We start from the raw sequence: 14087 nt of genomic DNA on the forward strand, positions 1-14087 counted from the left end.
CAGAGCAATGTTAAATTACCTAAGATTGAGATACCTAAATTTTGTGGTAAATATTCGGAGTGGCCAAGTTTTAGAGATTTGTTCCTATCGTTGATTCATAATGAGACTACGATTGATGATGTACAAAAATTGCACTTAAAGGTTGTCTCACGGGAGAGGCGGAGCAGTTGGTGCGACACATTTCATGTACTGCGGATAATTATTTAATTTGTTGGGAGCAGTTAGAAAGCCGGTATAATAATAAAAAATTTCAAGCTAACTGTATTCTTAAAAGGTTAACAAATCAAAAAGCTCTGTCGTCTGAGTCATCGAGTGCAATCAGAAATTTGTTAGATACTACTAAAGAATGTTTGAGTGCGTTAAAAAACTTAGGTATCGATGTAAAGTCATGGGATATAATAATTATATTTCTGATAAGTCAAAGGTTAGACCCAGAATCACGTAAACAGTGGGAACAAAAGGCAACCGAGATTTCTGATTTACCAACTATGGCATCATTTGAGGAATTTTTACAAAATCGGTTTAGGTCCTTGGAGTTTTTAGACCCTAAAATAATTAAGCAAGAGAAACCTACGTGTACTCATGTCGCCACTACTAGTTTTAATTGTGTGTTTTGCTCTGAAAATCATAAATTATTTAATTGTAAGAAATTTTCTAAGGAAACGGTTGACTCACGGCGTAATTTTGTCCAAACCCAGCATTTATGTTTTAATTGTTTGACACCTAATCATTCAGTATACCAATGCAATCAATTTACAAGGTGTCGAATTTGTAAGAAAAAGCACCACACTTTACTTCATACCAAATCTCCCAAATCAGCAAGCTTAACGCAAGCTGATCAACCTGGTGAAGGAAATACTTCGGTAGTAGGTAACGTTATTCATTCTTCCCAGGCTCAACGTGAGGGTACTGATCGTCCTATTTTATCTTGTTTTTCAAACACAAACCATCAAGTTTTGTTAGCGACTGCTTTATTGAAAGCAGTTTCACAAGCTAATACTACACCGGTTGTGTTGAGGTCCTTGATTGATCAAGGGTCTCAAGCCTCTTTCATTACAGAGGCTGCAGTTCAACTGCTTGGTCTCAAAAAGCATTCTGAGACAAATTTTATGTCAGCTTTAGGCGGCGACCAGAGTTTAACTTTGCTATCAAAGTCCTCTGTAGTTTTGAAAATACAGTCACGTCTAGATCCGAGCTTTGTCATTACAATCAAGGCTCATGTTTTGAAAAAACTCACAACATTCTTACCTAGTAAGAAAGTTGATGTTCAAATGATACCAACTCTTTTGTCCATGCAGTTGGCGGATCCCTCGTTCCACACACCTAGCAAGATTGATCTTCTTTTAGGTGCAGACGTGTATAGCCAAATATTGTTGAAAGTTTTAGTCAGGGGTCCGCCAGGATCTGTAATTGCGCAGCAAACAGTACTTGGTTGGATCCTCTCTGGCAAAATGCACAATGGAGAAACTGTAATTAGGAACGGGACGTGTGACAATGTAGTTAGCATGCATTTGACACACTGTAATGAGAACGAATTATTAAAAAAATTCTGGGAGTTGGAATCTGAATCAAGTAAACCTAAGAAGTATTTCACTCAAGAGGAAGAAAATTGTGAAAGGTTATTCAAGGAAAGTACTTCTAGGGATGAAACTGGTAAATTTATTGTCAAACTTCCTTTTAAGTCGGATAATCCACAATGTAAATTTGGTAACTCAAGAGATATAGCTCTTAAGCGATTTCTTATGTTAGAAAAACGCTTAATCAAAAATCCTGGTCTTAAAATTGAGTACTCTAAGGTAATTAACGAATATCTTGATCTTGGTCATATGGAAGAAGTTTTAGCAAAGGATGTTGATAAACCAGACGCTGTTTACCTACCACATCATGCGGTGATACGTCAAGACAAACTTACATCTAAGGTTCGTGTGGTTTTTGACGCTTCATGCAAGGAATTCAACGGGGTATCATTAAATGATGACTTAATGGTTGGTCCCACACTTCAGCCTGAGTTACGACATTTACTCATGCGATCGCGTTGTTACCCGATTTCACTCGTCGCAGATATTGTCAAAATGTATCGACAAGTGAAGGTGGCGGAGAGCGACGCAGATTATCAACGTATATTATGGCGTGATGACCCAAACGATGTAATAAGACATTTTCGTTTATTAAGAGTCACTTTTGGTACATCATCAGCACCATATTTGGCTGTGCGAACTCTTCAAGAACTAGTCCGTAAGGATGGTAAAGAGTTTCCGTTGGCTTCAAATATAATACTAAAGGAGTTCTATATCGACGATTTAATGTCCGGATGTCATACGGTAGCCGAAGGCATTCAAATATATGAAGAGATGACGGAATTACTGAATCGTGGTGGATTTCCATTACAAAAGTTTTCTAGCAATAGTCTAATGAAGCCATGGAAATTAAAATTGATGAAGTAATGAAAATACTAGGACTCACCTGGAATAGAGGAGAGGACACGTTTCAGTTCACTGTCAAGCTTTCTTCGGTGGAATCACCAATAACCAAACGAAAGGTTATTTCCGACATTGCTCGTCAATTCGATCCATTGGGTTGGATAGCGCCAGTTGTGACCAAGGCTAAAATATTTATCCAACAGCTATGGTTATCTGGCGTTGATTGGGATAGCGAGCTTCCTAAGTCATTGCTTAAAAGCTGGTTGGAGTTCAGGAATGATTTGAAATCTCTTACAACCTTTCGCATTTCTCGATGGATACGATCGAATTTAACTGATCAATGTCGAGAACTACATGGGTTCTGTGATGCATCAAACGCAGCCAATGCAGCTGTTGTTTATGCTCGCATAATTGATAATAGTGGCAACGTGCATGTGAGTTTGATAGCTTCAAAAACTCGGGTAGCACCCATAAAGCAGGTCTCAATTCCACGTCTTGAGCTGTGTGGAGCTGTTTTGCTAGCAAGACTTTTAGATGAAATTGGTCTCATTCTTGATGTTCCTAAACATCAAACTCACGCTTGGACGGATTCTTCTATCGTCTTGGCTTGGCTCAGAAGCCATCCAAGTCGATGGAAGACCTTCATTGCCAATAGAGTTTCCGAAATACATACCTTGTTGGATGGAAATCAGTGGTCCCATGTTATTTTAAACAGAAAATCCCGCTGATTGCGCTTCCAGGGGATTATCTGCAACAGAGTTTGTACACAATGACCTCTGGAAACTGGGCCCTGAGTGGTTGTACAGTAGGTACATAGATTGTAGCAAGGGAGAAGAGAGAGACACATCTTTGGAAGAACGCAAACATAAGATTAGTAGTCACACTGTAACTAGTGATAAAGACGAAAATATATTTTCGAGATTTTCATCTCTAAGAAAACTTACCAGAGTGTTGTCCTTCTGCCGTCGAGTGTTGTACTGGAACAAACCTGAAAATGAAAGGTACATTAGTAACATTTTAACTGCTAAAGAATTACAAGAAACACTTATGATTTGTATTAAGATTTGTCAAAAAGAAAATTTTGAAGAAGATATGGGAAATATAAAGAATAATGAAAAATTAAATAAAACAAGTAAACTTACCTCGTTGAATCCATTTCTGGGACGGGATGGTATTCTTAGAGTAGGGGGACGGTTGCATAATGCTTCTTTGTCCGATGATATGAAGCATCCTATAATCATTCCACACAAATCACATTTTACTTACCTTCTTATACACGATGCTCACGAAAGGACTCTTCATGGTGGTCCACAACTTGTCCTTAACTATTTGAGAAGCAAGTACTGGGTTATTGGAGCTAAAAGTGTTGTAAGACAATTTGTTAAAAAATGTGTGATCTGTATTCGCCATTCAGCCCAGGTTAACCAACAGATGATGGGACAGCTACCCGTGTCCAGAGTAACAGCACATCGACCTTTTCTTAGAAGTGGAGTGGACTATGCCGGTCCAATCAGTATTCGTACCACCAAAGGCCGTGGACATCGCTCAATGAAGGGGTACATATGCCTTTTTATATGTATGGCTACACGTGCCATTCACTTGGAAGTAGTCAGACTTCTGAAACCTTTTTGGCAGCCTTTAAGCGCTTTGTTGCTCGAAGAGGTCACGTCGCTGAATTTTGGAGTGATAATGGTACTACCTTTATTGGCAGTGCACGAGAGCTAAAGAATTTATTCAATTTGGAAAGGTCTACTGTTGCTGAAGATATTCTTGATTTTTTATCCTCTAATGGTACTGCTTGGCACTTTATCCCTCCTCGTGCTCCAAATTTTGGAGGATTGTGGGAAGCTGGCGTAAAGTCTACTAAGTATCACCTTAAGCGTATTGTAGGTGACAAGACACTCACATATGAGGAGTTATCTACCGTATTGTCCCAGATTGAGGCTTGTCTTAATTCTCGACCTTTGACTCAGTTGTCCAACAATCCGGAGGATCCTCAGCCTCTAACACCAGCACATTTTCTGGTGGGAGAACCATTTGTGTCTGTACCTGATGCTAACTATGAAATGTCAACTATAAGTAGCCTAAAAAGGTGGCAGTTAGCTCAGAGAATGGTTCAAGATTTCTGGCGTAGATGGTCTCAGGAGTACTTGACGCAATTGTATCATAGATATAAATGGAACGCTACCATTCCAGAACCAAATATTGGAAGTGTGGTTTTAGTAAAGGAAGATGATTTACCTCCAACTAAGTGGCTTTTTGGCCTAATTGTAGATAAACATCCAGGTTTGGACAATCTTACTCGCGTAGTCACCCTCAAATACAAGGGAAATCTTATTAAACGGCCCGTATCTAAATTGATTATACTGCCTGTTAAGGATTAAATTTTTATTTTGTAGTAGATATGTAGATTTTATATATATAAGATTAACTGTATTTAATTTTACACTGCGAATATTTTTCTTCATTTGTATTACTTGTAAGTCACTGATGTTTGCTGTTAAATTTACGATTTAGATTAAGATTCATAGTATTGATAAGTTGCATATAATATGTAAGTATTGTTGTTTTGGCTGGACTACGTCCATGGCGGCCGGTATGTTAAGGTTTGTAATCGATTACAGTTTGATATTGTTCATAGATGTCGCCCTAAGCCATCAAGGACGCATTATCTAAGTTTATTATAGAACTGTGACCTTACTTATTATGTAACTGGTGAATATACGATTGGTACGCCCCTATTAAGTGTTTTAATACCTTAGTTAGTGGGATATTTTTGGGATTTGTACAGTTACTTTAAATTTTTATCAGTGTTATAATAATAAACGTTTTAAGTTAACAATTTTAACGACCAAATCTACTTTGCTATCGCTACTGCCCTCGCAAAATGACTGTCAAGATCGAGCGAGGTATCATATTTATTCGTAGAAGTAACTCATAAATAGGTAGGTAGGTACCTACGGCATTTAAGAGAAATGGCACCGTATGCATAATTTTATTTAGCATTTAGTATAGTGCTCTCAAAAGGTTAGGTTAGTATATACTAAGTAGTTTAAAACAAGATGCAATCTTAAGGCTTTTGTATATGCCAACAAGTGGTTTTCTCCGTGTAACTGTTCTTTATTGAGTGAATATAAATGAACAAACAAAAAATATGTTATTTATTGGACATTGGTAAATTTTTAAAGAACTAATTTTAAGCCAAATGTTTCCTTACTTTACTCTCATAAGTTACTTCATTTGAAACAATTTGGCTTTACTAGGGGACGTTCACGGATGCAGGTGTTGAGCTAATCAAGAATATTTTTGATGCCTGGGAGAAATCGCAGAATGCACTTGGCATCTTCTGTACTGTATCTAAGGCTTTTGATTGTGTTCAACATTCAACGCTGGTCAGGAAGCTATGTCACTATGGCATAAAGGGAAATGCGCTCGATCTTCTGATTTCATATCTAAACAATAGAATTCAGAAGTTCGACGTCAATGGCAGGAGATATGGGGTACCACAAGGGTCTATTCTCGGACCGTTCCTCTTCCTTATCTATATAAATGATCTTCCTAATCTTATAGAGAAAAAAAATAAGGTAGTATTGTTTGCGGACGACACTTCACTGATTTTCAAAGTGAAAAGAACCCAAGCTATGTATGACGAGTGAACGATATTCTATCTGACATCGTGTACTCGCTAATAACCTATTGTTAAATAACAATAAAACGAAATATACAAAATTTATCGTACCAAATGTCAAAAATGTTGATGCAAGTATTTTGTTAAATGGTGGAATCTGCTTAATTTCTTGGCATGGCCTGAGAGGAATCGCAGAATGCACTTGGCATCTTCTGTGATTTATCTAAGGCTTTTGATTGTGCTAGAGTTAAGTATTGCTTCAATTTGTACAAACAGAGTAGTTAGCTCCTCAAAAGTTAAATGGGTATTGCCTATCACCCTTTTCATATGGAATTTCGCGGACCGGGCAGCAGCTTCATATAACCCTCCAAAAATTGGAGCATAAGAAGGCGAAAAATGGAACTTAATCTTGTCATCTACAAATGCATCTGACACAGAGTTGGAAGCAGCATTGAGAAATTCTTCTAACTCGCGATTAGCTCCTAGAAAATTCCTCCCATTGTCGCAAAATATCTCTAGAGGTGGTCCTCGCCGAGATGTAAATCGACGTAACGCTAAAATAAAATCGTCTGTGCTTAAAGAACTTACAAGTTCCAGGTGAACCGCCTTCACCTTAAAGTTTATAAATACATACAAGTAACTCTTAGTTAGCTTTGCACCACGACCTTTCCTGTCACTTACTAAGAATGGGCCTGCAAAATCAGTTCCTACCACATCAAAGACGTAGCCAGGTGTAATGCGCTGGTGTGGTAAGTTACCCATTATTTGCTGCGCGACTTCTCCTTTCATCCTTTTGCAGCGTGTGCAATCATAATGAATACGCCTAGCAAGCACTCTGCCGTTTAAAGTCCAATAATGCTCTCGAATTATTGAAAGGAGAAGCTGCGGGGGTGCATGCATTAACTTTAGGTGGTAATATCGAAATAACAACTTTGTAAAGTTATGCTTTATATCCAAAATGATGGGATGTTTTTGTTAAAATGATAACTAGAATTATCTAACCTGCCACCAACACGAATTAATCCGGAGCCATCAACATACGGATTTAATTTACACAAACCAGGAATGGATCTTGCATTATTATTAAAGTTAAGAAAGCTTTCGCATTGTGACAAGTAAGCGAGCTTCGTCTCTGCTCGTTCAAGCTCATCCACCGTTATCAAATCTGAATTATTAATTTGTTTATGCATCAAGCGATCGACAAACCGATTCACATAGAAAAATTCTCGACGCAACCTAAGAAAACTTGAATACCTTGACATATCTATTACTACTTGTATGGGTTTCTCTATGGCTACGGCATGTGAACGTACCTCAGGTAAGCTTGTTTGCATCACTCCGTGCTGCTCTGGCCATTGACCTGCTGTAATATCCTGCAGGTATGCAGGTCCCTCCCACCACAGTGACAACGACTGAATTTCATCCGGGTATACTCCACGAGAAGCCAAGTCAGCAGGGTTTTGGGCTGAGGGACATACATCCACACGGCATTTGAACATTTGTGATTTATTTCAGCAACTCGGTCTGAAACAAATGTGCATAACTTATGTGATGGAATGCGTAACCAACCCAATACGATTTTAGAGTCTGACCAAAAATACCTGTGTGTGATATTACATCGTAAAGCTTGTACAACCTTTTCACACAACTGCGAAACTAGTAAAGCTGAACAAAGCTCTAAACGGGGTATGGTTATGGTTTTTACAGGAGGGACTCTTGTCTTAGTTCATAGTAGTCGAACAGTGCAATTTCCTAACTCATCTATGGACCTTAAATAAATACATCCAGTATATGCCTTTAAAGAGGCATCCGAAAATGCGTGGATTTCCACTGTCGCTGCATTTTTACAGATTGCGTGACGTAGAATACTTATTTCTTTTAAATAAGCTATACTGTTAATAAATCATCCCAGTCCAATTTCTGTGACCAGAGTGATTGCAAGAAGATTTTTCAAAAAATAACACATACACTTAACAATCCTAAAGGATCAAAAATACTTGAGGCTACAGAAAGGACTGTCCTTTTAGTGTACCTTACATGGTTACCTATCAATTGCAATTTTGAACATTTAATAAGAATGTTATCCTCATTGGGATTCCACTCTACACCTAAAGTGTTACTTAGACTTGATATTTTCAAGTTATCCTGTTGACAACAGCTACTAGTTGTAGTTATATAATCTAGAAATTCCTTCGAATTACTTTTTAACTTTCGCAAATTAAATTGTGCCGATTTTAGTGTTTTGTTAACTTTTTGGTAAAGATTAATTAATTGGGTTTCGTTGTTTAACCCGGTAATCAAATCATCAACTAGGAAATCATGGATAATCACTTCTCGTACCAAGGGATCACTGCTCTCATGTCCTAGCTGTGCCAGACACCTAGTGCCGAGAAACGGTGCACTTGAAGTACCATACGTCAGCGTATTTAACTTTAGATACATCATTCGCTTTCGTTCTCACGCCACAAAATCATTTGAAGGTGTCTTTGTGACGGCTCAAGTTCTATCTGTCGATACATCTTCTCTATATCTCCGGAAAATATAAACGCATGTTCACAAAATCTTAAAAGAATAGAAAAGATATCATCCTGTACCGTGGAGCCCTACATAAGAATATCATTAAGTGCATAGCCAGAATCAGTCTTTGCCGAGCCGTTAAACACTACCCGACACCTTGTCCACTCACTTTCCTTTAAAACAGGATGGTGTGGCATAAAATAAGCTTTTTCTGGCTTCTCACTCTCTGATAAATGCAGCAACTTGGCACACTCTCTCAAGAACTCTACGTACTGCGATTTTACTTGAGGCTGCCGTCTAAAACGTTTTTCCAAAGAATGAAATTGTCACCTAGCTAGCCTGTACGAATCACCTAATATATCTGGAGTATACCTAAGAGGCAACGTAACACAAAATCTGCCATCAGCTAAGCGTCGTGTGTTTTGCTTGAAGTGTACTTCGCACGCCTCCTCTTCCGGAGACAACACTGGTGCAGTTGGTACTTGTTCCAACTCCCAAAACTTTCTAAGCTGGTTGCGAATTTCTACACTAAAACCACAGTGTGTACCTTTTGGCGACATACTAGTATTACTGTTTACTATTACAGATCCTACCATCAGCCAACCAAATATAGAATTTTGCAAAATTGGTTTATTGCGACCAAGCCTTAACTTTTCACTTCTAATAATATCCCAATAAATATCTGCTCCAAGCAAAAGATCGATCCGAGAAGGACTGTGATAGCTAGGATCAGCAAGGGTAATATTTTGAGGTACAATAATATCCGATACATCTACTTTCTCTGTTGGTAACTGGCCCGTTATCTGAGGGATAACGTAGGTATTTACTTGCATACATATTTGCTTTTTACTACTACCTAGGCACGGTTGAATGGAAACACAACACCTTTCTAATGCATTAAACGAAATTTTATTGATACCCGTCACCCGAATTGTATCGACAAGCTCACCCTGTATACCTAATTTATTCATCAGTGATTCCGTAATAAAACTCGACTGAGAACCGCAGTCTAGCAAGCAGCGGGCTTCATGGGATACCTTTGTGTTGCTATTTTTCACCACAATAATTGCAGTTGAAAGTAAAACTTGACTTTCAACCCAGGTTGATAATGAAATTGGCGTAGACACAGATTCCTTACTTTCTACACCTTTATGTGGGCCAGTTGTAATTGATTTATGCAAGAGCGTATTATGCTTACGCTTACATATAGCACACGGACCTGCTTTACATTGGTGGGCAAAGTGGCCACCTCTTAAACAGTTAATACATACTTTTAGTTTTCTTATTAAAATATTTCTTTCATCGACGGTCATTTGATTAAATTTTTCGCAATTATACAATAAATGATCACCGTTACAAATACGACAAACACGCGTTTTGCTCACATTCAAATTGCTCGATGTATTGGAAATATTAAAATCATTTGCGGTAGCAACCAAATCCTTTTGTAATTTATCCATTCGCTTAAACGGAACCTTATTATCAATTTTTTCATAAGTATTCGCGCTTATCATTTCCAAGACATCGGCCCTTTTTCGCAAAAAATCATAAAATATATCTAAAGAGGGACTTTCTTCTATACTATTCCTATACTCTTCCCATTTTGAACTGGTAGAAGTATCCAATTTAGTAGCGAAAATAAATATTATAAGCGTGTCCCAGTTATTTGTTTTTTCACCTCAACTATTTAAAGCCCTCAAATGTTTTGAAACATGATCAATTAGAGAACGCAAAGCCTTAGGTTATAGGTTATCACGGGCTATTATCCGCAACTCGACGACTACAGCGCGCCTATTTTGCGTGGTGAGGAGGGAGGCTAATCCTGCCACCCCAGTTCCTCAAGGTAATGTATCAAGCCTCGGGGAGAGTCCTCGGTGACCCCAGGTGTTTGGCCCGGTATGAGGCCACACTCCTACACTCCAAAATGACGTGTGCGGCCGTTTCGTCCGCCTCCGTGCAGGCTCTGCACAGTGGGCTGTCGGTGACACCTATATTGAACAGATGCTTGTTAAAAGGGCCGTGACCCGTTAGTACATGAGTTATTTTCCGTAACCTAGGTCGTGGAAGTTTTACTAGCTTGCGAGAGAGCTTGGGGTCTATTTGAGGTAGAGCTTCTTTTGCTTGTCTACACCCACTTACATTCATCCAGTACTTATTATGTAATTCCTTGGTGTGTTGGCGTATTACCTTCGTAGGCCAGCTAGGCGGGAGAGGGATAGTCGGTTCTGGTCCTTTTGCTATCATCGCTGAGCCTCTCCTGGCCAATTCATCAGCGGCATCATTCCCTCGTGAGTTACTGTGTCGTCTTCTTCAAGACACGAGTGATGAGTTTGCAATAGACAAAGCGTTAAGGGTATACCCCACAAATCAACAAGTTAACGACCACAACTCTGCTGTATTGAATTTGTACAGAAATAATGGTGCTCGCATTTACAAAATAAAAGCGCAGGATCAGCTAGTACACGCCACACGAAATGCAGACAATGTGGATATAGCTACTATAATACCAGCTGATATCAACAAAACTGGCGGTTTACCAGCGGAACTGCAAATATTTGTGGGGGCAAAAGTCATGCTACGGTCCAATATTGACGTTTCAAAGGGATTAGTAAATGGCGCTATAGGCTACATTAACGAAATCGTTTGGCCTCAATTTCGTCGAACTCAGATGTATGCAACAGATGTACCTTCCGTCCGAATTGATTTAGCAAGAGACGGAGTACATCTTATACACCCGAAAGCCATACAGTTTCCAGCTAAGTACAATTACGGGACGGCTGAAAGAAGAATGTTGCCTTTAATACTATCATGGGCTTCTACAATACATAAAATGCAGGGCAGCACTGTGAATCACGCAGTCGTATACTTAGGTGCGAAACTGTTTGAAGAAGGTCAAGCCTACGTGGCTCTTAGTAGAGTAAGATCTTTGCAGGGACTACGTATAGAGGAGTTAACTAACGGGCAAAAAACCTTGCAATAATGAAGCACTAAATGAATTAAACAGAATGCGAAATAAAAACTAAAAACTAGAAAATAAAAAAAGGTAAAAAAACTTTTTAAGTTAAACGGTTTTATGTTAAACATACATTGCAATGTTTAAGATAAATGAACTAAAAACCAAAAAATAATAAAATAGATACAGTCGTGGGAATTATAAACATATGCATAGACAAGACTAAAATAAAACCGTGGGGCACGTCAATTGTCTACAAATTATCGACTTAATGTGCGATAGAAGAATCGTTTAATTCGTGGTAAAAATAGGCAGTTGGCCCGCAGACGGTGAGGAAATTACTTACTATTTTCTTGCTCATGGAAATTCCAATAGTTATACACTCCATGTAAATAAAAGAGATGTTTCAACTAGTTTATCGTTGGACATTCACACTGCTGGCTGGCGAGGAATCGTTTCACTGCTCGTAGCCACGACTGTATCTATTTTATTATTTTTTGGTTTTTAGTACATTTATCTTAAACATTGCAATGTATAACATAAAACCGTTTAACTTAAAAAGTTTTTTTACCTATTTTTATTATTACTGTATTGTGTGTAGTGTCACTTCCACAAAATATTTAGTAATTTCGAATCGATAACTCATTTAATCGAGTGTACCTATTTATAGGAGAACTTTGTTGTTAATAAATGTTGCTGATCACAGATCACAATTAGCTCAACAAATTATAATTAAATTTATTCCTTATTATTATTAACATAGTTAATGTTTTTTTTCAGTGTAGCAGTTTATATTATCTGTTATAACTTTTAACACACTTAGTGATATCATCGCAGTTAGAGTTGCACGTGTCTTTAAGCTGTTAAGTTATTGTTATTAGGTATTTGATAAGTTTTGTCAAAATAAAATATTTTTAAAGGATTACAACGTGTATAATTGTACTCTTTAACGTTTTTGTTGTCTTTGTTACATTTGGACATTTTCTTCTTGAAATAGATATTTCTAATAGATGACAATAATAGGCACAAATAAAAGATGGTAAAATTATAACTTTTTATAAAAATACGAATAAATATATTTTTTTAAAGTATTTATTTTTTATTTACTAATACTATATTTTTGTTTAATTTCCATATAAATCGAATAATAACTACAATTTACTACCTAAAGCCGATGCATGTTATTTAATATTATTCATACATTAGACGTTTAATAAATAAAAAAATGGCGTGCGTACAAAGAACACATGTCGGAAGTGAAACTTCTATGGAAAACTAATTTTTAATCACGTTTCAATTAATCATCTGTTCTCTAAGCCGAATATTTATTGTCAGTATTGGAAATCATTAGATGTTCTACTTACTCGCGGCCACCCGCTAAACCTGCACGATACAACGCCAGTAGGGAAGATGTTCTACTTTTCGCGGCCGTGCGCTATACCTGCACGATACAAACCTAGTGGGAAGATGTCTACGTTTTCTCACATTTTCGTGACACCTTTTGACTTTTTGGGCAGATAATATAGAGACTGGATTTAAAAAATATTCCCAAATTCGTTCTCTGCACCCTCGAAAACCTCGGATTCGATATCCATATTGTTGAAATCAGAAACTTGCGTGGCGGCCATCTTGGATTTCAAAAATGATCCCAAATTCGATCTCTGCACCCTCGAGAGCCTCGGATTCGATATCCATATTGTTGAAATCATAAAATTGCGCGGCAGCCATCTTGGATTAAAAAAAGTAGGGAAGATGTTCTACTTACTACCGGCGCCCGCTAAACCTGCACGATACAAGGGTAGTAGGGAAGCCCGAGAGTGAGAAATACTCTTCCTCAATCGGTGTCAATCGCTCTCTCGAATTTGCTCGACGCTCTATTCCGTTTCATTTGTAAAAAAAATCCACATGCGCGTAAAGAATTTTCACTTCAAAAATATTATTCGTTTTCGTACGAGGAAGTAAAATGGAAACAAAAACTTTTTTGCACACTGAACATTGCACAAACAACATTTGAGCCAGGTGTCATGCTTATTCGCCCGAGTTGTATCATAGAAATAAAATGTACCTACCTAATAAAAATTACAGTCAGGACACGCAAAAGCGTTTCAGTTCGATAGTCCTATATTAATAGCATATCGATAATTGGGGCCAAATAGTATCGATAAACTATCTATAGTATCGATATTTTCGGTACACAGCAATGCTATAGATAAGACACTTCAATAATTTAAAACCTACACTAAACCCACCGAACACTAAGTCTCTTCTATCTTCTTCCTCTTGGAACACTTCCACTTTTCACTACTTCTTCTTTTCTTCTTCTTCTTCTATACACTTTCGAGTCAGAACTAGAACTGCCGTAGGCCACGCTAAGTACGGCTTATATACCCCCTGATCTGTTCTATTTTCAAAATGATTCTCCCATTCCATCTTTAAATTTAAATTGTACTAGAAAATTCTTTAAGCTATTTTTATCCTGCTTACACATTTTCCATTCCTTTTTTTCTGTTCGATTTGATCATGAACTTACTAGAAATTTCCATTAACTTTACAAAACCCAAATAATTCC

The sequence above is a fragment of the Leptidea sinapis genome, chromosome 24, assembly GCF_905404315.1.
Source record: "Leptidea sinapis chromosome 24, ilLepSina1.1, whole genome shotgun sequence".
NCBI lineage: Eukaryota > Metazoa > Arthropoda > Insecta > Lepidoptera > Pieridae > Leptidea > Leptidea sinapis.